A 25,895-nucleotide genomic window follows, 5' to 3' on the forward strand; every position below is an offset into this window, starting at 1 on the left:
AATCGAAGAAACAGAACTCATTAAAACCCTATGTGAATCAACAACATCTTCATCTTCTATCTGTTATTATAGTTCAGTTGAGACAGTCAATAATGCAGCAATTATATCATTAAAAGTAATCCCAAATATGATACAAAACATTCCTGCATCTTCACCTTTTACGTACGACCATAAAACATGGGGACCCCATTCAAAATGGGTTTAACTTGAGCCTGAATCTGTTTCCTTTGTGGCTGCCTGTTCCTGAAGTTTCTTTGTCCAGTATTCATCAAGTGGAGGTCCAAATATAGCTTTACCAGAAACAACTCCAATCCTGCACGAGAAAGAGTCCCTCAGAATGATAGCAGGTTAAGTATTAGACAGTCTCCTTTGCAAAATTTTGAGGTGCAAAAAGTTTGATGCAAGGCGTACTAATAGAATGCCAAGGCTCCCGAAGATCTCCTGCACTGTGAAAACTGAGTATACATCTGTCCATTAAGATCCTGTTTCTACTTATTAATTATTTTTAAAACAGAAGGGAGGGGGGGGGGGGGGGGAAGAACCTTGGGAAGATACCCCAGTTAATAAGTAGGGTTTCAAAATGTCTAATGACCATTTGTGCTACCAGTTTAGCAGCACGTTACTTTCGTAGGCGTTAGGCCACACAGTGGGGTTTTATGTGAGGGGGGGGGGGGTTAAATGGTGCAATTTCACATTAAAATTCAATTTCCTGTCAAACAGGTCCAATCGTCGGAATCCATGGATAAAAGTGAAACTTCATTTGGGGGGGGGGTGTTTCTTTAGAATAGCATGTACTGTTTGCTTATTGATTCTCCTTTGGTTTCTTCATCCCCTTCTTTGACTGCTACATATACCTCTAATCTGCACCATAGTGCATAGTTGTCACCTAGAAAATTGTCACCTTAGTGCAGGGCGCTTTACACTAGTTTAATTGGTATCAGACCAGGTTCTGGTACTTATTTCTGTCAAATATCAGTTAAGTAATGTTTTTATATTAAGATATTATTCATTAATAAGCAAATACCCCCTATTTGAATCCAATAAAAATAGTTAAAAAATTAAATTCCAAAAGGATAAAAAGTCAACCCCCTAATTCAAGAACAAAAATTGGATTTTTGGTGGTTGGTGAAATTTTCAACTTTCTAATGTTGGGTTTTTCTTAAATCTAAAAATTCCATAACTCTTAATATGGGAAAACATTGCTAAAAATCCAAAGTGTGGCAAAATATTCATTTGTTTTGATATCTAAAAAATATTTTCATTCAGAGCGATTTTGACAGCATTCGCGCACACCAAATAAGGTTTGACCGGAACATAACTCCTTCAATATAAATCGGATTTAAGCAATCTTGGAATTGTTGTAAAGCTGGTTTTGTGTTCTACCTAGTACAAAAAGTCTCATGTAAAAACAAAATCATTTGATCAGTTAAACTTTTAGAGAACAAGAACATTTCTCTAAATCGAGAGCAGTTTAATACTTATTGATACGATCATATTTTCTAAGAACAGTATAAACCAAATGTATGTTTTGATTGTTTCAAACTTCCAACAGCTTGCTTCTTCAGTTCTACTGTCTTCTAGTTCTATGTTGATTTTTAATGACTTTATGTGTCTTAATATTGATTTTTGATGTGCTTAATGTTGATCTTTGATGACTTTTTTTTTGGATGAATAAAAATATATTACGAAGAAAAAAGAAGGAATATACAAGCCCAAGGGCAAAAAAGTCGAAACTAGGGACTAGTTAGGGCGCAAAATGGAAGAAGGGAGACCCCAGGAAACAACAATGAGCCTGTTCCTTGGGGAATCCTTAACATCCTTGAGGGGGAGGGATCTAACTTTAGATGAAACATAAAAAAAGATGGCCTTCCAAATCATGTCTAAGGAGTGGGAGTTGGATGTCCATCTTCTGAGGTTTCGTTCCATCCAAATGTGGGAGATAGTGGCACAGAAGGCGATCTTGCCAGCCGAGTCGCAAATCGACTTCCCTCCGTATGTCATGTCGATCCAAATCCATTCTCTGCTGAGAGGAAGAGGAGTGCGCCGACCAGGCCAGCAATGGCAAAGAACTCGGGTCCATATAGAGGAGGCAAAAGGGCAAGTGAAAAATAGGTGATTGACGTCTTCAGTCCCGTTCCAACAGAGACAGCAGCTGGAGGGGACCTGAATATGCCAAGGAAGAAGAAAGGCTTGGGTGGGAAGACAGCTTGCAAGGGCGCGCCAAGCAGTGAGGCTATGCCGAGGAATGTGGCCACGAAACCAAACAACTCTGTACCAAGGACAAGGGGTCCCTCTATGTCTAACCAAATCCCAAGCGGAGTGAGAGCTGAATCTGCCCGATGGGGAAGGAAGCCATAAGATGGTGCCGCCTCTGCCTCTATGCCCAGGGGGGATGGGGGGAAGGGAGCTCCAGAGGTCGGCAAGGGGAGGAGGGAAGAGGGGAGGGGACCACGAGCCATTGGAGATGATAGCGGCAACAGAGGCAGATCTGTCCAATCCGGAGGAGTAAATATCTCTAGGGCTGACAATGGAAGAGAGAACACCAGAAGGGTGCCACTTGTCAAGCCAAAGCAAGGTAGTCGAACCATCGTCAATCCTGCTCGAAATGGCATCTCTGGCTAGCTGCCTCACCTGAAGAATTCTGTGCCAAACCCAAGAAGAATCAGCCCGAGGGCTAACGGACCAAATAGAGTCACTGCATAGGGGTCCGGTATACACCCAAGAAGTCCAGATGGAGGATTTGTTGGTGAGGATCTTCCATATGAGCTTGATGGAACCAGCAATGTTGACATCTTTTATCCTCCTGAGCCCGAGGCCTCCTTCAGATTTGGGGACACAAAGGGAAGCCCAGCTCATAGGGTGGAGGAACCTGGCAGAGTCAACACCTTTCCACAGGAAGGCACACATAATAGATTCCGCTGCCTTGATGGTAGCCTTTGGAAGACCAAAAATACCGCTCCAATAAATATAGCAAGACTGAAGCACCGATCTGATCAGCTCGAGACGACCAGCGTAGGATAAGAGTTTGGCTTTCCAAAGCTGCAACCTCTTGCGAAGAAGGTCTAAGATGGGGGAGCAGTGGTGGGCAGACAGTCTGGCAGGGATAAGGGGAAGGCCAAGGTAGCGGACTGGGAGGGTGCTGATGGTAAAACCTGTGAGGGAGGAAAGGGCAGCTTTGGTGGCATCAGGAACTCCGGCAAGGAAGATTTTGGACTTAGCCAGGTTGATGCGAAGCCCTGAAAGGCCTTGGAAAAGGTGGAGGGAAGACATGATGGACTCAATGGAGAGAGGGTCGGCCTTGGAGAAGATCATAAGATCATCAGCAAAGGCAAGGTGAGTCAGGTTTGTGGGATCTTTGATGACTTGATGGTGCTTAATATTGATTTTGTATCACTTGATGTGGCTTAATGTTGATTTTTGATGATATAAGGTACATATTGTAGTATACTAAATAGTGTTAAAAAAGAGGGGAAATAAAAAAAACACGGGCGCCTAGGCAGGCGCCTTGCCGCCTAAGCGCTTAGGCACCCCTCCACCGCCTTGACAACTATGCTATAGTGGTACTCAATGAAGCTCAATCCTTTTCTCTAATGGTACTGAAGTACATGCAATTTGGGGATTTTTCTAATCGAAAGATGAGCAAGGGAAGAGAGTGACAGTAATCAGCATGGATCAGTAGATGGCAAGGAGCCACTGGGTCTCCAAACCTTTTGGGACTCATTTGTAGTGTTTGGAGGGGAAGCAATGGAGAGAGGAAGAGGGATCTCAAGAAAATGCCAAAGACATGAGCACTATATCCTCGATAGCAGATTGGAGTTGCTGCTGCTTAATGGGGCCTACCTTGTAAAGATGTGTGGTCCCCTGTATCTTAGCCATCCAAATTCTTTTGACTGGCATGAGCTCATATCACAAGCATTCCCCAGGATCTCACAGCGTCTTGAGAGAGGATTCAAATCGGAGGATGGAACAATGAGGACCCAAAGCCAATGCTACAGTGCAAAACCTATTTATTAACTGATGCGGAACCCGGGTCACAATACCCTATTGGGTTCACTATGGGCCCACCCAATCTCTAAATAGGTCAATATGTTACTGGGATGACAATCTTGTAATAAACCAGAATTTTTAAGGGTTCACTAGGTAAGCAAAAAGTAGAGGATATAACAGGGATTAGTATTTATTGTTCAGGGAGAGACTTGGAAGAAAAGTTAAAAGTAAAGGCTAGGGGGTAATAATGGAGAGGAGGGGTATTTTGGAAAGTTGAAGGATAAAATAAATTCACAATATGAGGTTGTCTTCAACCTCTCAATGGGAGAAAATTCAGTCCAGCGGTAACCCATCTCCACTCTGATTGAAAGAACTCCTTCAAAACTTATCTGTTTGGACCGAAATTTCAGGGATGAGTTCATAACTCAGGAGCCTCACGCCCACACCCAATAGAAGGCTGACTCGCCAACATAAAATGGAGTAAACAGTTCTGAAATCAAACCCGGCGGTAGAAGCAAGGCCAGACTGATTTCAGTCAAGTGGGTCTCATCGGGAAGGTGTGAATGAAGGTGAATCTCCTAGGGCTTGAATCACCCTGGACCAGCGAGTGATATTCCAGGAATAGGGGCTGAACAACAAGATATCGAGAGAGATCAACTCTCTTTCGCTAACCAGTTGCAGCGCAAAAACAGAGCATGCCAAGGAGAGAGAATGGAATAGGGAAACAGGCAAGAGAGAAGAAGAAGAATGGAGAAGAGAAAGGAGGTCACATGACCTTGCTGCCGTACCACACCGGTAACAATAAACAAAACCCAAATTTTCTCATTCAAAACTGAAACTTTTGTTGGTTACAACCTTGTATTTAAAAAGGGAAATAAAGACTCTCAGCTAAACTCTAAACCTGAAACAAACTAAAATTAATAGAAAGGAACTCTAACCTAAGTAAAAAATTACAAGATAAAGATAAACCCAAATAGTACAACAGCAACAAATTCAGCCTTATCCCAACTTAATGGGGTCGGCTACATGGATCCAAACAAAACAAAGTAAGGAAAACTGAGTTCTAACCAAAAAAGGGAAAGAAAAGAGGGATGGGGAAAGAGAAGAAAAATGAAAAATGGAAAATAACAAATGAAAGATGAAAGATAGTAAGAGGAAAGAGGCACAACCCAACACGTCAGGAGAAACTCAACTAAATGGGGTTTGCACATGGATCCTTGCCCTCCAATAGACTCTATTTGAGTTCATACTTGGTACAAGGCCTAGACTATGCATGTCTTTCCTCACCACTTCTCCTATGGTCATTTTAGGCCTGCCCCTAGCTCTTATAGCTTCTTCAATTGGAATCATATCACTCCTCCCTACTGGGGCATCTCTAGGCCTCCGTTGAATATGACCATACCACCTTAAACGACTCTCTCGGAGCTTTAATTGATCGGGGCAACTCCCAAGTCCGCTCTAATACATTCATTTCGTACTTTATCTTTCCTTATTTTTCCATACATCCATCTTAGCGTCCTCATCTCTGATGCACATAGCTTATCAATATGACACTTCTTAACTGTCCAATAATCTACCCCATACATCATAGTCGGTCGTACAACAGTCCTATAGAACTTTCCTTTAAGATTTAAAGGAATATGTCAGTCACCTAACACTCTGGACGCACCTCTCCACTTCATACATTTTACTTTAATTCTCTGTGAAACATCATCTTCTATGTCACCTTCTTTATTTATGATTGACCCTAGATATCTAAAATAGTCACTTTGTCGTATCTCTCTTTCCTCAATTCGCACCATATTAGTATCCATCATAGTGTCACTAAAATTACACATCATATACTCCATCTTCGTTCTACTAATCTTAAAGCCTCCTGTTTCCAAGGTTGACCTCCAAAGCTCTAACTTAGAGTTAATCCCTTCTTTTGTCTCATCCACCAAAACGATATCATCAACGAAGATACACCACAGGACCTTGTCTTGAATGTACTTGGTTAGATCGTCCATGATCAGCGTAAATAGATAAGGGATTAAGACTGATCCCTGGTGTAACCCAATCGTAATTGGGAATTTCTTGCCTTGACCTCCCACAGATCTCACATTAGTCACCACGCCCTCATACATATCTTTAATTACATCCACATATTTACTCGATACTTCTCTTCCCACTATAACATGCCGGCTTAAGTCTCTAGGCACTCGATCATAAACTTTTTCCAGGTTAATAAAGACCATATGGAGATCCTTCTTACTCTCTATATCTTTCCATGAGCCTCCTCAATAAGTAGATAGCTTCTGTCATGGATCTACCTGACATAAAGCCAAATTGGTTTTTACCGAGATATGAGTCTCTCTTCTCAAACAGGCTTCAATAACCTTCTCCCAAAGTTTCATAACATAACTCATAAGCTTTATGCTTCTACAATTATTGTAGCTTTGGATATCACCTTTATTTTTGTAGATTGTGACTACAATGCTTCTCCTACATTCATCTAGCATCTTCCTTATGTTCATAACCCTGTTAAACTACTTGGTTGACCAATAAACCCCACAACCTCCAAGGGTTTTCCACACTTATATTGGAATCTCATCCAGTCCTAGAGTCTTGCTTGCTTTCATCTTTCTTAAGGCTTTTTGAACTTTTGCCAGACTAACCTTTCTTACATATCTATGACGTGTGGTGTCACACCCCGGAACCACCCCCTGGGAGGATCCGATGGCTGACCCGAATACCCGAGGTATCCAGACACCTCCAGGATCCAGATGCAGTAAGTACAAGTCACAAGCAGCCAAAAGATTAAAATATTTACAAACTTACTTAGTCAGAGTGCGCACAAGTTGTACTATTTACATAAAGATCCAGTCCTCTAGTCTACTTACTATTCCCTATATTCGGTTACTTTCTATGTACATTTTCCAAAAGGAAGAGTAACCTTCCTAGTATTTATAATGGATTCTCATCCATCAAAAGAATGTAGGGAAAGAACAAAAAGAAAAACAGAAAAGTCCGTCTACATCACTAGTCTCTATTCCCTAAACCAACTCGGATTGTCCAGGTAATAGGGGTCACACCCCTCTCTGTCCATATCAGCATCTACACCACCAACATAATCCTCTGACTCGAAATCACCCTCCACGCCATCGAAATATTCACTTGTAGGATCATCTAAAAGAGAAAAGTTCCACAGGGGTGAGCTCCACTGAGCCCAACAAGTAAAGATAGACCACACACGTAGAAGTATAAATCCTAAATGCATGGATAAATTTTAAACCAAATTTACATTTAACAAGCAATGCCAACGTCACTAGGTCAATGCCACGCCAACAACTCGGGTAACGATCCCAGTTCCTTCCCATTTCCCTGAGACGTACCTCAATTGTTTTATGGGGCCCACATCGATCGTCGGTACGGTATACCTTCCCGTGGGTAGACCCCTGATAATCATAACCTGGACTCCACCCCGGCATGTACTCCTCGGGACAAGGGGCTATGATCACCAACACCTGAACCCCTGTTGGTAAGGGTTGTAGCATTAAGGAATTTACATTCTTAGCCATGTGCATCTAAATGGCATCGTACGAGGTGTACAATGCTCCCACATCCCATACTACAGCACACCATACCACTCGTTTCCAAGCCGACTGCGGCGTCTATTCTAACACAAATATGCACAAAGCATATTTCACAGTACATTATTCATGTTCATAAATTACAAATAACAGAACAATAATTATCACATGTAAAACTAGAATTTAAAGACGCAAATAAATATAGACAATTGTATTCAAGAATGAAATTAAACATTTCTAAAACAATCAAAGCCTATCCCCACTTACTTTGTTATAATCGTGATGTTGGGTTTCCTTCGGTGTCGGTAGTCGGCGCAACTTGTCAAGCGAACGGTAACGTCCTACGAATGTTTAACTATATCTGGTATTAAAAGCGTTAAAATCCCGTGTGGAGCCCTAGGGTTACCCCATGGTACAATTGGTACAATTGGACAGGGTCTAGGGTGTGTTCACAAGTGAAACAACATCTCAGGTTGATGAGGTAGTCAACTGGGACACCAACCTGAGATAGCAGTGTTCCAAAAGTTGATATAGTTATTCTCTGGTTGATGAACCAGTCAACTGGGACATCGACCTGAGATGACAGTGTTCTAAAAATTAAATTTTGCATTCTCTGGTTGATGACCCAGTCGACTAGGACCTCGACCAAAGATGCACAACAGTCCCAAAAATGCAGAAACAGAATTTCTAATGGGGTTTTGGGCTGAATCCACATTCAATTGATCATGGATGTTGTTGCGTGATCATTACTATAAATGGGACCATCTAAAGCCAAGGTCAGGCTTACCTTGAAGTTAGAACCAAGAGATGGGTTTACTCAATTCCCTCTCAAGAAAGAAATTAAAAGAACCCATAGGTATAGGAGCAGATTAGGCAAGAGAGGGATTTAGGGGGAACAATTTGATGAGGAAGGAAGATGGGTTTCATAGAATCTAACATAATTAGGTTGAAGAGAAGATGAGGGGGTGAAGATATTACCTTAGGTTTGTAACCCCTCCTTCTTCCTTTCTTCTTCTTCTCTTCTTTTCTTTTGTTTTGATTCAAAAGATTAGAATCGTGTAAGTGGATAGGTGAGGTTTTGATTATTTAAATTTTAATGTAAGTCGGTTTCTTAAGTTTGATAAGGTTTGATTATTTAAACCTTAATAAGAGTCGGTTAGATTGGAAGGGATTAGATTGAAGATATGTTTAAAATTTTAAATAAACTCTAACATGTGTTAGTTTTAGGTTGAGACATATAGTTTAGTGTTGAATTAGGATATATGTGTTACTTGAGTTTTGATTGTTTTACTAATTAAATGAGTATATCTCATCTGACCGACTTAACATTTATTTGTTTGTCTCTTAGTGTTAAGTTTTGTTTTATTTATGTAATAAGCCGACACCTAATCATTATTAGCCAATCTAGTGGGCCCCATGGGTCCAAAAATGTGGGGGAAACATTCCAAACCAGTATTCGGGGTGCGGCGGTGAGATCCCCGACCCAAAGCACTGGGCCCCGCGCCTCTAGGAGAAAAATCCGCGATGGTACGATTCTTTGGTTGGTGCAGCAATCAACTAGTACATCAACCTAAGAATCCAGTTTTTGTTTTCTCCGTGTCGGAACATCCAAAAGTCAAAGCGTTCCGCAAGCAGACCTACACGGACATATTTATAAAACAAAAAACACTTAATACGTGGTTGGGGTTCCTTACCACGAGTTGTACATCTGCACGTGGATCTCACAACAGCACGGGGGAGGTATCTGTCGTTTCATTGGCAGACGTCGAATTGACGCAAGAATTCCATCTTCCTCTTCTATCTGCTCGAAAACCCAGTTGACATTCCAAAACGTACACGGTGCTACGACCTCGGGTTCCGGACCTACATTTGGATTCGGGTTAGGGTCGAAAATATGCCAAGCTGTAACAGCTTATGATCTTCCCACTGTGAACTTTTTTGAAAAAAGAGAGGAGCACTTAGTTATCTATAAAAGTGGGAACCATACTAGCCAAATAGACTTCTTCCTTACAACAAGGGTAGGCAGAACGGTGTGTAAGGACTATAAGGTTATCCCTGGGTAGAGCCTAACCATCCAACATAGACTGGTGGTCCTAGATATGTACCTCAGTGCACAGAAGCGTAGGAGGAGGGTACCTATGTACCCTAAGATAAGGTGGCGGAGATTAAAAGGTCTCCCTAGGGGCTTGACGACTACCCTTCGCTTCCCCTAGCACATCTTTGGCAGCCCTCTTAATACAGGTCATTATCTTGTCCCACATCACATTGGTGTCTCCCTTAAAGTTCCACTTTCCTTGTTTGACCATAATATTAGTAAACGTTCTTAAGACTCCCCTTTTAATCTCCGCCACCTTATCTTAGGGTACATAGGTACCCTCCTCCTACGCTTCTGTGCACTGAGGTACATATCTAGGACCACCAGTCTATGTTGGATGGTTAGGCTCTCCCCAGGGATAACCTTATAGTCCTTACACACCGTTCTATCTGCCCTTATTGTAAGGAAGAAGTCTATTTGGCTAGTATGGTTCCCACTTTTATAGGTAACTAAGTGCTCCTCTCTTTTTCAAAAAAGGTGTTCACAATGGGAAGATCATAAGCTGTTACAGCTTGGCATATTTTCGACCCGAACCCTAACCCAAATCCGAATGTAGGTCCGGAACCCGAGGTCGTAGCACCGTGTACGTTATGGAATGTCGGTTGGGTTTTCGAGCAGATAGAAGAGGAAGATGGAATTCTTGTGTCAATTCGATGTTTGCCGATGAAATGACAGATACCTCCCCCATGCGGTTGTGAGATCCACGCGCAGATGTACAGCTCGTGGTAAGGAACCCCAACCTCGTATTAGGTGTTTTTGGTTTTATAAATATGTCCGTGTGGGTCCGCTTGCAGAACGCTTTGACTTTTGGATGTTCCGACACGGAGAAAACAAAAACTGGATTCTCAAGTTGATGTACTAGTTGATTGCTGCATCAACCAGAGAGTCATACCATAGCGGATTTTGCTCCTAGAGGCGCGGGGCCTAGTGCTTTGGGTCGGGGATCTCACCGCCGCACCCCGAATACTGGTTTGGAATGTTTCCCCCACATTTTTGGATCCATGGGGCCCACTAGATTGGCTAATAATGATTAGGTGTTGGCTTATTACATAAATAAAACAAAACTTAACACTAAGAGACAAACAAATAATTGTTAAGTCGGTTAGATGAGATAAAACTAACACATGTTAGAGTTTATTTAAAAACTTAAAATATATCTTCAATCTAATCCCTTCCAATCTAACCGACTCTTATTAAGGTTTAAATAATCAAACCTTATCAAACTTAAGAAACCGACTTACATTAAAATTTAAATAATCAAAACCTCACCTACCCACTTACACGATTCTAATCTTTTGAATCAAAACAAAAGAAAAGAAGAGAAGGAGAAGAAGGAGAAGAAGGAGAAGAAGAAGAAAGGAAGAAGGAGGGGTTGCTAACCTAAGGTAATATCTTCACCCCCTCATCTTCTCTTCAACCTAATTATGTTAGATTTTATGAAACCCATCTTCCTTCCTCATCAAATTGTTCCCCCTAAACCCCTCTCTTGCCTAATTTGCTCCTAAACCTATGGGTTCTTTTAATTTCTTTTTGAGAGGGAATTCAGTAAACCCATCTCTTGGTTCCAACTTCAAGGTAAGCCTGACCTTGGCTTTAGATGGTCCCATTTATAGTAATGATCACGCAACAACATCCATGATCAATTGAATGTGGATTCAGCCTAAAACCCCATTAGAAATTCTGTTTCTGCATTTTTGGGACTGCTGTGCATCTCTAGTCGATGTCCTAGTCGACTGGGTCATCTACCAGAGAATGCAAAATTTAATTTTTAGAACACTGTCATCTCAGGTCGATGTCCCAGTTGACTGGTTCATCAACCAGAGAATAACTATATCAATTTTTGGAACACTGCCATCTCAGGTTGGTGTCCCAGTTGACTGCCTCATCAATCTGAGATGTTGTTTCACTTGTGAACACACCCTAGACCCTATCCAACTGTACCATGGGGTAACCCTAGGGCTCCACACTGGATTTTGACGCTTTTAACACCAGACATGGTTAAACATTCGTAGGACATTACCGTTCGCTTGACAAGTCGCGCCGACTACTGACACTGAAGGAAACCCAACATCACGATTATAACAAAGTGGGAATAGGCTTTGATTGTTTTAGAAATGTTTAATTTCATTCTTGAATACAATTGTCTATATTTATTTGCATCTTTAAATTCCAATTTTACATGTGATAATTATTGTTCTGTTATTTGTAATTTGTGAACATGAACAATGTACTGTGAAATATGCTTTGTGAATATTTGTGTTAGAATAGACGCCGTAGTCGGCTTGGACACGAGTGGTATGGAGTGCTGTAGTATGGGATGCGGGAGTACTATACACCTCGTACGATGCCATTTAGATGCACATGGCTATGAATGTAAATTCCTTAATGCTACAACCCTTACCAACAGGGGTTCAGGTGTTGGTGATCATAGCCCCTTGTCCCAAGGAGTACATGCCGGGGTGGGGTCCAGGCTATGATTATCAGAGGTCTACCCACGGGAAGGTATACCATACCGACGACCAATGTGGGCCCCATACAACAATTGAGGTACGTCTCAGGGAAATGGGAAGGAACTAGGATCGTTACCCGAGTTGTTGGCATGGCATTGACCTAGTGACTTAGGCATTGCTTGTTAAATGTAAATTAGGTTTAAAATTTATCCATGCATTTAGGATTTATACTTCTATGTGTGTGGACTATCTTTACTTGCTGGGCTCAGTGGAGCTCACCCCTGTGGAACTTTTCTCTTTTAGATGATCCTACAGGTGAATATTTTGATGGCGTGGAGGGTGATTTCGAGTCAGAGGATTATGCTGGTGGTGCAAATGCTGATATGGACAGAGAGGGGTGTGACCCCTATTACCTGGACAATCCGAGTAGGTCTGGGGAATAGAGACTAGTGATGTAGACGGACTTTTCTGTTTTCCTTTTTGTTCTTTCCCTAAATTCTTTTGATGGATGAGAATCCATTGTAAATACTAGGTAGGTTACTTTTCCTTTTGGAAAATGTACATAGAAAGTAACCGAATGTAGGGAATAGTAAGTAGACTAGAGGGCTGGATCTTTATGTAAATAGTACAACTTGTGCGCACTCTGACTAAGTAAGTTTGTAAATATTTTAATCTTTTGGCTGTTTGTGACTTGTACTTACTGCATCTGGATCCTGAAAGTGTCTGGATACCTCGGGTATTCGGGTCAGCCATCGGATCCTCCCAAGGGGCGGTTCCGGGGTGTGACATAAGCTACCGCAAAGTCTAGGATTGAGGCTCCTCGTTCCTCTCCCCAACCCCTAAACTGCCATGGACACCTTCATATCCTCTACGTCACTCCCAAAATGTCCGTTCAAGCCACCTCCAATAATAATCGATTCATCTTGGCCAAACCCTTGCATTAAATCATCCATGAGTTTTCAAAAATGACACTTACTACTTTCATCCAATCCTACTTAGGGTGCATAAGCGCAAACAATATTGACAACCTCTTTCTCCAATACCAGTCTGATGGATATAATCTTGTCTCCCAGTCTTTTGACCTCTACTACATCATTCTTTAGATCTTTGTCCACTATTATGCCCACACCGCTTCTATTACTGCACTCACTCGAATACCAAAGTTTGAAGTCATCCAATACCTTAGCTTTGTTACCCTTCCATCTTGTCTCTTGGATACATGCAATATTAATCCTTCACCTTCTCATGACATCTCCCAAATACTATATATAAATATATAAGTAAACTATAATATTCTACTGGACAAAATTAAATTTGGACCTGGTTCATCTCCATTTGGGCTCCCCAATGGGTTTGAGCCGGTCCATGGAAGCACTCCTACATCATTAACCCTTGTGGCTTTGGTATGAAACATTTTTAAAAAAAATCACTTTTCTATTAACTTCTGTGCGTTAACTGTTTTTTGCCATCCATCAAAATATCAACTTATTTGGAGGGGCAAAACTGATCTTGCGCTAGTTTGTTATGTCACAAAGAGGTCATTATTTGCCACTAGTATTCTACCTTATTAACAAGGAAACAACAAAGATCATCATTACCCAAAAATGGTGGTCAATAGCATACAGAACCTGTTGAAATAGGCTGCTTACTGCTTACCTGATTGGGGTAAGCAGTCCTAGTTCCACTAGGATTGGTCCTACCTGTCCTAGCTTACTAGGATTAGTCCTAGTCGAGTTAGGGTGGTTAGTCCCACTTTATTTATGTTTCTTTTTCTTTATTTTTTATTCCTTTTATTGTTTTTCCCCAGCCGAGTCCTAGTTTGGGATTCCTAGTTGAATTAGGAATTCCTAGTAGGACTAGGACTGAGTTAAGTTTCTATTTTCAGTTGTAATTCTGTTCTTTATATAAACAGGGCCTGAATGATCGATTTATTCATTCAAGCATTCTCTACATCTCTCTTTTAACATGGTATCAGAGCTACTATCTCAGATCTAGCCTGGTTCCTAGCCCCCCACCCTCCTGCCATTATCACTCGATCTCCGTCTTCCCCCCCCCCCCCCCCAACTCAACTCTCTTCACTTTTTCTGGTTTTTTCTCCACTTAGGGCAGATCTAATGAGGTGATTTGTAGATGCTGCCCTAATTTTTCACCTCAACAATTGATGATTTAAGAAGTTCTTTGATCGATAGCTGCTGCCCACACTTCTGCAAATTTTTTTTGGAGTTCTCCCTTAATGAAGATCAGATTCTCTTACAATTACAGGCTGGTTTTCTTGGGATCCAACACTGCAGGTTTTTCTAGACAGTTGCTGTCTCTGTTTCTCTTCCTACCATTGAAGCATATATCCATATCACTCTCCAGGTTTTTTTGAACAAATATTCAAGACCTGCTGCTTCTCGATCTGGTTTATTTCTCCTCTCTGCGCGTGCAGTTTTGTTGCACAGATCTGCATCAACTTTGAAGACAGATTCTGCAATTTTTTTTACGACTTGAAGACCCCTGAATCTTAATCGACTTCTCTTCTAGGGTTTCCTCAAAACCCTACCTATCGATTTTTTATTTAGGGCTGGTTCTTGTTGCTACAGAAGGGACTCATCTTTCAGTTTTTATACTGTTTTGTCTGCAATATGGGGGACTCAGATGTAACCACGGCCAACTCTGGAGTTGATTCTCAGTCGCAGACAGAATTTCTCCCTTATGCTGCAGCTATTAAACTTGAGGGACCAAATTACCTCATCTGGGCCAGATCTATCTCCTTGACTATGGCTGGTAGGGGACTCACTGGCCATCTTACTGGCACCACCACACAGCCTACTGAAGAAGGTGCTGCCCGTACTAAATGGGCTGCCAATGATGCTATGGTGATGTCCTTTTTTATGAATTCTATGACCACTGACCTCTCTAGTCAATATCTACTCCTTGACACTGCTACCCAGATCTGGACTGCTGTCAAGGGAACTTATGGCCGTTCAGGTAATGATGCTCAGGTGTATGACATCAGGAAGACACTCCAACATACCACTCAGCAGGAGCTGTCTGTCACTAAATACTATGCCGCCCTCAAGTGTTTATGGCAGCAATTGGATCACTATGTTAGGTTTTCACCTACTACTACTACTGACATCACTGCCTATCATTCCTATGTTTAAGTTTCGGGTCTATGATTTCCTGGCTGGCCTCAATGATGATTATGATCCTATCCGGGTACAAGTCCTTGGTCGGATTCTTTTCCCCACTTCAGAGGAAACTTTTTCTTATGTTCACAGTGAAGAGACAAGAAGGGCTGCCATGATGATTACTCCCAAAGTTGAGAGATCAGCATTACTGACTGCTGCCTCCACTCCCGTTACTTCTTTTGACAGTGTTGGTGCTACCACCATGGTTGAAAATCTCACAAAATTTCGGCGATATATCGCCAAATTTCGTATATCTCGACATGTCCGAGATACGAAACCAATCTGAAACCAAAAAATACAATATTTCGTCGATATATCGTGAGATATCGATGAAATATCGTGGACCTCACGATATATCGCGAGATATTGAAAAAGTGACAAATAGTGTCACGTGAGGGGCCATTTTATACCATATTTCGCAGCTCCTGATCGATATTTCGACTGAGAGCTGCTGAAACCATAGTTGTCATGGCGTCGCCATGGCGACGCCATGGCGTCCTGGCGCTGGAGAGGGCTGCATGGCGACCTACGCCATGGCGACCCTCTTTGATTTCTTCTTCCTGACTCTCTTTCCCTCTTCGATTTCTTCTTCCTGTCTTCGATTTCTTCTTCCCTCTTCGATTTCTTCTTTCCCTCTTCAATTTCTTTCGATTTCTTCTTCGATTTCTTCTTCCTGTCTTCTTTCCCTCTTCGATTTCTTCTTCCTGTCTTCTTTCCCTCTTCGATTTCTTCTTCGATTTCTGAATTTTCTTCTTAAAACTTGAGAAACAATAGAGAAAAAATAAAACATGGCTTGAGTATACATCTATTAACACATTAAAAATAGAGAAAATAAAAAATAAAACATGGTCGACATGCTCGCCATGGCAACGCCATGGCGGGCGACATGTCGATATATCGACGTGACACCCCTCCACCGACTTGGATCGCCGTGACGCCGTGACAACTATGGCTGAAACTCTATTTTTCTCTCTTCTTCCTCATTTTTTGCTCTTCTTCCTCCCTTCCAAGCATCATCCAAGCATTGTTGAAGCTCCTTGTCGCCGGGAAGACGTCGGAGGGTCATCTAAGCTCATCATCCAAGCCTATTTTCACTATTTAAGGTAAATTCTATTTCTCTAAAACTATTTTTTTTTAAAATACTTTGTACAAATGTTGTTGGATGTTGATGATATCAATATATGTTAGACACCGGAGGCCGATCTACAGCCTCACGGTGTCGAAATTTTTTTCCCAAATGTTTTTTTTTTTTAATTTTCTGATTTTAAAAATTCATTTTCCTACAACTAAAATAGAAAATAATTAGGGGTAATATGACTTAGATGGTAATGAATTAAATATATGTTAGTCACCAATGGCCGATCTATGGCTTCACAGTGTCGGATTTATTTTTCTGCTCTTAAATAATTATTTTAATTTTCGGAAATTAAGAAAAATATATAAAAAATAAAAAAAACAGAAATAAATAGGGAAAAATATGAGTTTTAAGTTTAAAAAATAATGAAAAAATATGAAACTTATTTCTATATGTTTTGAAATGCATTACATGTATATTATGTTTACTAATTTTTGGTTTTGTTGTATTAGGTCAATACTTATATTAACATTATATATAAAAAATTGGTTTTAATTATGTGAAAAATATAAGGGTTAGGGGAAAAATATTAAATAACTATACAAGTGTATTAGTAATCTAAAAGTGTCAATTGAAGTGCATCTACATTAAGTTTTTTAATTATTTGTGTTACTTACATTGCAGTAAACAAGTATCATTATGGCGGATCGTGATAGACAACATGCGAAGGGCAAGCAAAAGGTGGGGGAAAGTAGTCAACAAAGGGGGCGGAGGGAACAAGAGAGACCAGCCAGCCAGCATAGGGGTGACATTGCATGGTTACATGGCAACATGGCACTCCCATTGATGGGGATAAGAGAAAATCTATATGTAACTATTGTCACATGCAATTTATGGGAGGTGGGTCCAGTAGACTTAAACAACATCTGACTGGAGGATCTAAAGATGTTGTAGGTTGTCATATGGTCCCTACTAAAGTAGCCAGGGAGATTGGTGATAGTTTGAGGGGAAAGAAGAAGAGGAAGGCTGACAAGCAAAGGATAAGAGAACAACTTGAGGATACAGTGAGGAGTTCGATGGGAGGAGGAAGACGATACAATGATGATGATGACTCCTCCTCCTCCTCTGATGATGATGATGATGACATTGCAGTACCTGATGACATACAAACAGCAGAGGAGGCTAGGGATTTTAGGCGGACTGTTTCAAGGAGTAGAGTAAGTTTTCAAGATGATCAGCAGAGACAAAGAGTAGGGGGTAGTGGAGGAGCTGGCAGTTCTGGAGGTCCTAGATCTTTGAATCCTTTTAAAAGATCACAAAGTGTGAGGACAGCCCCAACACCTCTACCAGTACCAGTACCACCATCAACATCTGATCCTAAATTGCATAAGAAGAAAGGAAGCAGTCAACCCAGAATCAAAGGAGCATGGAAGGGGATGAAGGGATTGGTTAAAGAATCAATAGCTAAGTGGATGCTATACCATACCATCCCAGCAAACACTGCACAAGGCCCCCATTATGATACCATGATAGATACCATTGCAGAGGCTGGCCCAGGATTCAAGGGCCCCACCCCATATGAGATAATGAATGTTTATCTACCTCAACAAAAGAGTGAGATTGATGAGTACATTAGTAAGATGAGGAATATGTGGGAGACATATGGGGTGACTATAATGGCAGATGGATGGACTGGGCTTACAAGAAAGTCCATCATCAATTTCATGGTTTATTGTGATGGGAGGATAGTGTTCCTCAAATCTGTGGATGCATCCAAAGAGATAAAAGATGCAAAATATATTTACAGATTGTTAAAGGAAGTAGTGGAAAAAGATGTGGGTATTGAGAATGTTGTCCAGATTGTAACGAACAATGGAAGTAACTTCAAGCTGGCCGGTGAGAAGATGATGAACAATAGTAAGTACCAGCTCTTCTGGACTCCTTGTGCAGCCCATTGACTTAATGCTAAAAGATATGAGAAAATTAAAGTTGGTGAAGACTGTGGTTGAAAGTGCAAGACAAGTCACCAACTTTGTATACAACCACTCCTATGCACTCAATCTATTGAGGGAAAAATGTGGGGGTGACTTGGTTAGGCCGGGCATCACAAGATCTGCCACCAACTACATTGCCCTCAAAAGCATTGAGGCAAAGAAGGCCGGGCTGAGAAGCATGTTTGCTTCTGAGGAGTGGTTTGAATGGAAGGGTTCCAAGACTGCAAATGGGAGGGAAGCACAAGCAACGATGTCATCTGAGGACTTCTGGACCAAACTAAGCAAAGTGGTGAAAGTTTTGGAGCTAGTAGTTAAAGTTTTACATGTTGCTGACTCCGCTCTGAAGGGCCCAACCATGCCGTCCTATATGCTGCAATAGACTTGATGAAAGATAGTATCTATAGTGTGGCTCCTTGTAGTAGCAAACACTTCTTAGATATCATAAATGCTCGCTGGGAGAATCAACTTATGCATCCACTGCATAAGGCTGGTGAGTAAATTTGTTTAATTCATAGTATTATTATTTACAAATTACCTATGCATTTGACAATACCTCTATTCTATATGTCATATTTCAGCATATTACTTGAACCCTAAGTATCAATATAACAATAGGCTTGGGTTCGAAATTCAACTTATTGATGCTGTGAAACAAGTAGTGAAGAAGTTGGAGCCAGATGGTGCACTACAAGCAATTTGCAACAATGAGGTGAGTTCATTTGGAAACTCAACTTATTGATGCTTTCAAATAAGTAGTGAAGAAGTACTTACTAATTTTCCACATGGGTGTAGATCAAGGTATTTAGGGATGCATTGGGAAGTTTTGGAACTGAGGCTGCGATACAAGACAGAGCACGTGGTGATGTTGGTAATTCTTTTAAGTTTTAAACTACATATGTATTGAAATTTGAAAGTTGAAACAACATTTGACACATGTCTTTTTTGTTGTAAACTTATAATGCAGCTGAATGGTGGGTGTTGTATCGGGAATCGGCTGAAAACTTAAGAAGAATAGCAATTAAAGTCCTTGCCCAAACATGTTCTGCATCTGGTTGTGAGAGGAACTGGAGTACCTTTGCACTCATCCACTCCAAGAGGCGCAACAGATTGGGGTCTCAACGTTTATCTGACATGGTGTATGTGCACTACAACTTGAGGCTAAAATTGCAACACATACACATGGGACATGAGGGACAAAGGGGCACCATTGATCTAGCTGACATCTTTCAAGTTGACTCAGACGATGAGAACCCTATTGTGGATTGGGTGAGGGATAGAGGTGAGCCAGTGTTGGATGAGGAGGGAGGTAGGCCCGACGCCATGATAGCTTCTGAGATTGGTGCTGATGTGGACGAGTATATGGCTGACGAGGGTCAGATACATGCAAGGGAAGCCTCACCCATACCATTCCAGCCCACTGGTGGCAATGTTGCTGATGATGAAGACTGGTCTAAGTCCTCAAATGATGATGATGGTGATGCTGGTGGTGGTAATGCTGGTAGTGGTGATGTTGGTGGTGGTGATGCTGGTGAAGAATTTGACGGCATGCGAGAGCGTTATGTGGTAGGCCAGGAGGCCCAGGATACGGCACCTGTAGAGCCACTCTGATTCACTGGAGAGACACAGTTTGATCATGCCACACAAGATACGGACCACGGAGCACGTGCCCCGCACCCCCACCCTCAAGAGGCCCCCTACATACATACAACAGGAAGCGTAGGGGTCGACAAACACGATTGCAATGTCGATCACATGGACATTGATAACCTATCTAGCTCTGTTGGTGGTTTAAGTATGGGTGATAGGGAGGGAGGACCGACTGGACATTGGCGTGCCCCATCTTTTGACGCACATACCACTCCATTGGCATCGGATTATGGTGCATCACAACCTTACGGTGGATATGGATATGGATCATCATCATATGGGCGTTTATTGGCGTAGGGGACTATGACTACGTCCCAGTCCCAGGGACATACTGGATCATCTTTTGTAGATAACATCTTTACATACCCTAGCAGACCTAGCTACCAACCTCACCAGCCATACATGCAGCCAATGCCATCGCCTCTTGCGCCGGCGCCAACATCATATCACAGTGGATCATCTTCTTCACGGACGGATCGATTGGTAACCCTAGCTTATATCCTAGGATAGGTTACCTACAGTATGTTGATGATTCCATTTACGTGACACTTGTGGATGACTACACTCGTTTCTTCTCCGATTCTATACCGTGGTCCACATATGTCCTTCAAACAGAGAGCAATGGACGTCGACTCGGCGAGGCATGAGTGGGATTAATCCAGGGAGGCACAAAGAACTCATGTTAGTAGTTTAGCACTTGTAATTTGTAACTTAAGTTGTGATTTCATTGATCTATGAACTTGTGAGTTGTGACTTGCGAGTCTTGTGACTTTGACACTTAGTGTATTACCTTTACGGCTTTAAGCATTTAAGCTATTGAGTTTTGAGTTATTGAATATTATGGAGTTTATGAGAATCATGGTACTCATCAATGTGTATTGGCGTTAACTTGATATGTGATGAAGTTAAATACTATTATTAAATATTAATTGCCTAATCTATGTGTATTTAACTATTTATACATTAGGGTCGGCGACCGTATGTCAATCAAGGGTGCAAGCCCAAAACAACAATTTGAATTCATATTTTTGCAATTTTATGGTTTAAATGTGTTTATTAAGCTTAAATAAGGCTGCCCATGAAGTTTCAGGCCTAGATATGGCCAAATACCCCCGAGATGGACCCCTGAAATATTGCAGAAAAAATGCAATATTTCGGTCATATTTCGCGAGATTTCGGGTATCTCGGATATCTCAGTAGGCCCGAGATATCGAGATATCGCGAAATATTAAACCTTGGCTACCACTACTAAAGAGCCTGTGAAATGTGAGCATTGTCACAAACCATATCACACGAAGGCTCAGTGTTGGAAATTACATGGCAAGCCTGCTGATTTTGAGGCCAAACGAGGACGTGCTAAGTCTAAAAGCAAAGCCAATCACACTGAAAGTGTAGCCCCAACTCCTACTGCTGACATCGGTTTCTCCCAGGAAGAACTCCAGGCTCTCCGTCGTATATTGAACACATCCGCTGCTTCTACTCCGTCTGCTGCCAATTCAGGTTCCTTCTTTACCCGTACAGGTATTTCTTTTGCTGGTCATTGTGCATCGGTACTATCCACTTCATGGATCATAGACTCCGGTGCTACTGATCACAGGATAGGTTCTTCTAGCCTTTTTTATACATATTCTCTTGCTTCTGGTAAGGATAAAGTCAAAATTGCTGATGGGTCCCTCTCCTCCATCTCAGGGAAAGGATCCATTGGTTATTCTCCTTCCCTTACCCTGTCATCTGTGTTGCATATTCCCAAATTTACATCGAACCTTCTTTCCATTAGCAGTATCACTAAATCCCTAAATTGTAAAGTGATTTTTTTTCCAACTCACTGTGTTTTTTAGGAGCTGGACTCGAGGAAGACGATTGGATCGGGCAAAGTGCATGGCGGATTGTACCTGCTTGATGGAGATCCTACACCTACTCAGTCTTTACCTTCGGCATCTTTCTCTTCTGAAATACATAAATGGCACTCTAGACTAGGCCATCCCCCCTTAGGAACTTTATCAAATTTACTTCCAGCATTAGTTAAGGATTGTAATAGGGAAGATTTTTTTTGTGAACCTTGTGTCTTGGCTAAACAGACACGTTCAACTTATCCTATTTCTAATAAGAGATCCTCTTCCTTATTTCATACTGTTCATATTGATGTATGGGGGCCTAGTAGGAAAGCTTCCCTGACTGGCCATCAGTGGTATGTCACTTTCATTGACTGCTATTCTAGGTTCACTTGGGTATACCTTATGCACACAAAAAATGAAGTTTTTTCTTGCTTTCAGCACTTTCATCAATTAATTAAGACCCAATTTACTGCCACTCTTAAAATTTTGAGTGACAATGGGAAAGAGTATACGGAAGGTCAGTTCCAAAAATACCTTGTTGCCCATGGAATCCTCCATCAGACTAGCTGTGTTGACACTCCAGCCCAAAATGGTGTGGCTGAGAGGAAAAATCGCCACCTCTTGGAGGTGGCTAGAGCTCTTATGTTTGCTCGCAATGTCCCTTCCCTTTATTGGGGAGATGCAGTTCTTACTGCAGCCTATTTAATTAATAGGCTGCCCAGTCGGGTTCTTCTTTCCAAGGCCCCAATTGAACTATTACTTGGCTCTTCTTCCTTCATAGTCCCACCTAAGGTGTTTGGCTGCGTTTGTTATGCCAGGGATACAAGGTCCCCTGGTAAACTTGACCCACGTAGTCTCCGCTGCATTTTCTTGGGTTACTCTGCTACCCAAAAGGGGTACAGGTGTTATTACCCTCCTTCCCGCTAGACTTTTGTTAGCATGGATGTTGTTTTTCATGAACATGTTTCATATTATGTGTCTCCACCTCTTCAGGGGGAGAGTGTTAGTGAAGATGTGCTGACTATAGACTCTCCACCTCCACTTTAGTCTGTTTACCACGAGTCTGAACCAGTTCGGCCTGTTCCCAGTACTTCCCTTGACTCAGGGGGAGAGGTTCCTATACAGGGGGAGACTATCTCTATTCAAGAGGAGCAACCTACCCCGGTCCAGACTCCTATCCAGAGGACTATAAGTGAATTTCAGAGGAGGATTGATGACCATACTGTGAAGACCTATGGAAGGAAACATAAGCAGGTTCAATCAACTGTTACTCCAGTACCCATCCAATTACCGAACCTGGATCCAGAACCTGCCTCTCCACCTGGTAATATTCCTTCTCCTGAATTACCTATTGCTCTTCGCAAAGGTGTTAGGACTTGCCCTCAGCATCCCATATCTCATGTTGTTTCTTATAACTCACTTTCCCCATCCTTTCATGCTTTTGTTTCCTCTCTTTCTTCTGTTCGTATTCCTAACCATTGGCAAGAAGCTCTATCAGACGGAAAGTGGAAGGCAGCTATAATGGAAGAAATGGAGGCCTTGAAGAAAAATAACACATGGGAGCTTGTGGTTCTTCCACCTGGGAAGAAAACCGTTGGATGCAAATGGGTGTTTGTGGTGAAACAGAAGGTTGATGGCACTGTGGATAGGTATAGGGCACGGCTCGTGGCCAAGGGGTTTACTCAGCCATACAGCATTGATTACCAGGAAACTTTTGCACCTGTTGCAAAGTTGAATACTATTCGTGTGCTATTATCTTGTGCAGTCAACCTTGGATGGGATTTGCAGCAGCTAGATGTAAAAAATGCCTTCCTAAATGGAGCACTGGATGAAGAGGTGTATATGGACGTCCCACCAGGGTTCTCTTGTGACAGAAACCAAGGAAAAGTGTGTAAACTGAAGCGTGCACTTTATGGGCTGAAGCAGTCACCTCGAGCATGGTTTGGCCGGTTCCACAAAGCTATGATTTCTGTGGGCTATAAGCAAAGTAATGCTGATCACACACTCTTTATAAAGAGGACTGGTGAAAAACTCGTTGGTCTTATAGTCTACGTCGATGATATAGTAGTTACTGGTAATGATGGTGATGAGATCAAACGATTGAAGACTTTCCTTGGACAAGAATTTGAGATTAAAGATCTAGGGAAATTACGATATTTTCTTGGGATTGAAGTGGCCAGATCTTCTAAAGGCATTTTTCTCTCCCAGAGGAAGTATGTCCTAGACTTATTAGCTGAAACCGGGTTGCTCTTCTGCCATCCTTCAAATACTCCTATGGACCCTACTATTCGACTCCAGGAGAAAGAAGGGGAGCCTGTTGATAAAGGCCGGTATCAAAGACTTGTAGGGAAGTTGATTTATCTCTCACACACTCGTCCTGACATTGCTATCGCCGTGAGTACTGTAAGCCAGTTTATGCATGATCCCTATGCTTCTCATATGGAGGTTGTTCTTCGTATCTTACACTATTTGCAGTCAGCTCCTGGAAAAAGAATTTTTTTGTCTACGCATGGTCATCTACGGATAGAAGCATACACTGATTCTGATTGGGCTGGTTCTGCAGATCACAAGTCTATTTCTGGGTATTGCTCCTTTGTAGGTGGAAATCTTGTCACGTGGCGTAGCAAGAAGCAAAATGTTGTTTCCCATTCTAGTGCCGAAGCTGAGTTTCGAGCTATGGCACAGGGTATTTGTGAGTTACTCTGGCTTAAAGGGTTGTTACAAGATCTTGGTGCTCCTATTCGTCTTCCTATGATGTTGTACTGTGACAACAAGACTGCAATCAGTATAGCACACAATCCTATACAGCATGATCGTACCAAGCATGTTGAGGTGGATAGGCATTTCATCAAAGAAAAGTTAGAAGATGGGCTGATTTGTATTCCTTTTGTGACATCTGCGGATCAACTTGCTGATATCTTCACCAAGGGATTGTCTGGAAAATTGTTTCATCCCAATTTAGTCAAGTTGGGCATGATTGACATCTTTGCTCCAACTTGAGGGGGAGTGTTGAAATAGGCTGCTTACTGCTTACCCGATTGGGGTAAGCAGTCCTAGATCCACTAGGATTGGTCCTACCTGTCCTAGCTTACTAGGAGTCGTCCTAGTCGAGTTAGGGTGGTTAGTCCCACTTTATTTAGGTTTCTTTTTCTTTATTTTTTATTCCTTTTATTGTTTTTCCCCAGCCGAGTCCTAGTTTGGGATTCCTAGTTGTATTAGGAATTCCTAGTAGGACTAGGACTAAGTTAAGTTTCTATTTTCAGTTGTAATTCTGTTCTTTATATAAACAAGGCCTGAATGATCGATTTATTCATTCAAGCATTCTCTACATCTCTCTTTTAACAAGAACCTAACAAATAATCCATGTTGTAATATCGTATACAGACATTGGAATTTACTCCATAAACTGAAATACCCCTCTTCCAATGTACCCCCGGGTTCCCCTTCTCTCTCCGTCTTAGGTGCCTGTACTTTGGAAAGAAGGGGGGGGAGGAGGAAGATGGGATGCACAAATCAATTGTGTCCTCAGGTGATTTAAACCAGTGTTCACACCAGCCATGCCATCATACAAAGATACTATTGAAGAAGGTGAATTAAATGATGAATTGTTTCCTCAATCTATGCCAAGCTCGATCAATACGGTGGAGTAGCAATAGATTCTAATCAAGGAGAATCGGATTTGAAGGTATACTAATTTCTGATGCTAATACCTTAAGGGAAAATGAGAGGCCAAAGATGAAGGGTCATCTTATAGATGACTCTATTGATCCGGTTCTACAAGGAATATGGGCCATGATATTGGTGGATATTCGTACAGGGGTTTATGGGGATAATTCTATAGAAGAAAGAAGGGGTATATGGAGAGATATTGTTACTATTTCTCAAAGCATGACTACCACTTGGACTCTTTTGGGTTGGATTTCAATGTTCTAAGGGATTAGAGGGAGAAATATGGAGGTGATCCTATGCAGCAGGGGCTGTTGATGAGTTTAACAGTTGCTTATTTGATGCAAAATTATTAGAGTTAAAATGGAAAGGAGAGCTTTCCACTTGGAGCATGGAAG

The 25,895-nt window shown here is 41.7% G+C and overlaps 1 long non-coding RNA gene across 1 annotated transcript in view; it reads right to left on the reverse strand.

The window, feature by feature from the left end:
- LOC122658649 overlaps positions 1 to 25,895 on the reverse strand; it is a 35,987-nt gene continuing 10,092 nt past the window's right edge. Inside the window, exon 2 of the long non-coding RNA XR_006332473.1 lies at positions 1 to 313. This is a non-coding gene — a long non-coding RNA (uncharacterized LOC122658649). The remainder of the gene's footprint in view (positions 314 to 25,895) is intronic.

The sequence above is a fragment of the Telopea speciosissima genome, chromosome 4, assembly GCF_018873765.1.
Source record: "Telopea speciosissima isolate NSW1024214 ecotype Mountain lineage chromosome 4, Tspe_v1, whole genome shotgun sequence".
Classification (NCBI taxonomy): Eukaryota; Viridiplantae; Streptophyta; class Magnoliopsida; order Proteales; family Proteaceae; genus Telopea; species Telopea speciosissima.